Below are 2,147 nucleotides of genomic sequence, written 5' to 3'. Positions count from 1 at the left end.
TGCAAGGTGGTCATCAGTCATTGTTGATCTGTACTTGGACTTGATGATTTTCATGTGCGAGAAAGCAGACTCGCACAAATAAGTTGATCCAAAAAGAGCTGTCAGGTAGGTAACATCAATACTTGCACAAAATTGATAACACATATAGTTGGCTACAGGCTCGATGGATACAAAATCAGTAAAACGCCTCTCAAACTCTGACGAGATGCTCTGAACATGCTCCTCATAATGTGCACTGTCAAGCTGTGTCACACCTTTACCTTGACGTTGTAGTTCTGCTTGAAGTTGCTACTACATCTTTACACACTGTAATATACACACTGTAATATACATTATAGTTTGATCTGATATATTGATTGGTATTGATCAGATATATTGATATTGATCTGATATATTGATTGGTATTGATCTGATATATTGATTGGTATTGATCTGATATATTGATATTCATGACACACGTCTGTGACGTGCTACGGTAAGCGTACTGACTCATTTCCGGTTTACTTCCTGCTCTGTGTACACTGTTTGGTGCTGTAGCTCTGTCAGTGAACGCTAAATATACATTAGTTTTACTCGTTACAGCGGTTATTCTCCCGCTTAACATTTAAACGTAGACTAGTTCTACCTAAGCACTCGGGGTTACTCCTTCTTTTAGCGACTTTTCACTACTTTCAAAGTTTTTTCATATACGCTAGTTTCATTAGCATTAGCAGTTAGCTATGGCTTCTCCCTCTCCCTCTCCTCTGTCCTGCTCAGTGTGTCAGATGTTCAGTTATTCCTCTGCCTCCTTTAATGATAATGGTACCTGTATTAAATGTAGTTTATTTACTGCGCTGGAGGCGAGGCTTAGTGAGTTAGAGGAACGGCACCGCACCACAGAGATATCTTTAGCCGCTATAGTTAGCCAGCCCCCAGTAGCCGGTGCGGTCCAACCGAAGGTAGCTTCTGTTAGCTCTGTAGATCCTCCGGTAGTTCCTCCGGTAGATCCCCCGGTAGTTCCCGAGCAGCCGGGAAGACAGGGAGGCTGGGTGACTGAGCGAAGGAAGACTAAAACGCCGAAGCCCACAGGTCACCACCAACCCATTCACGTCTCTAATACATTTTCCCCACTCAGCGACACACCCGCTGAGGAACCAACTCTGATTATTGGCAGCTCCATAGTCAGAAACGTGAAGTTAGCGAAGCCAGCGGCCATAGTTAAATGTATCCCTGGGGCCAGAGCGGGCGACACTGAATCAAATTTAAAACTGCTGGCTAAAGATAAACGTAAATACATTAAGATTGTTATCCACGTCGGCGGTAATGACACCCGTTTACGCCAATCGGAGGTCACTAAGATTAATGTGGAGTCGGTGTGTAATTATGCTAAGACAATGTCGGACTCTGTAGTTTTCTCTGGACCCCTGCCCAATGTGACCAGTGATGACATGTATAGCCGCATGTCGTCATTCCACCGCTGGCTGTCGAGGTGGTGTCCAGAAAACGATGTGGGCTTCATTGATAACTGGAAGCCTTTTTGGGGAAAACCTGGTCTGATTAGGAGAGACGGCATCCATCCCACTTTGGATGGAGCGGCTCTCTTATCTAGAAATATGGCGAAGTTTATCTCTAAAACCTGACAGTCCAGAGTTAGGACCAGGAAGCAGAGCTGCTGTCTTACACACTTCTCTGCGCTTTCTTTAGAACAGTCAATTCAATTCAATTCAATTCAATTCAATTTTATTTGTATAGCGCCAATTCATAACAGAAGTTATCTCAGGACACTTTTCAAATAGAGCAGGTCTAGACCGAACTCTTTAACATTAATTACAGAGACCCAACAGTACCACCATGAGCAAGCACTTGGCGACAAGGGCAAGGAAAAACTGCCTGTTAAAAGGCAGAAACCTAGGACAGATCCTCCGGCTCTAGGTGGGTGGTCGTCTGTCTCGACCAGTTGGGGTGAGAGAGAGAGAGAGAGAGAGAGAGAGAGAGAGAGAGCGACAGACAGACAGACAGGTGCACAGCAACAACAGTATTGGCAATGGCAGTCAAGCAGGACCATGGCAGGAGGCTCCACCAGGATCCATGAGAACCTGCGAGACGAGAAAGCACAAGAACTCCGGGGAAGAAGTGGAGTTAGTAACATGCATTAAAGGGACATGAAT

This window comes from Dicentrarchus labrax, unplaced genomic scaffold, assembly GCF_905237075.1.
Source record: "Dicentrarchus labrax unplaced genomic scaffold, dlabrax2021, whole genome shotgun sequence".
NCBI lineage: Eukaryota > Metazoa > Chordata > Actinopteri > Moronidae > Dicentrarchus > Dicentrarchus labrax.
This window is presented reverse-complemented; position numbering follows the sequence as displayed.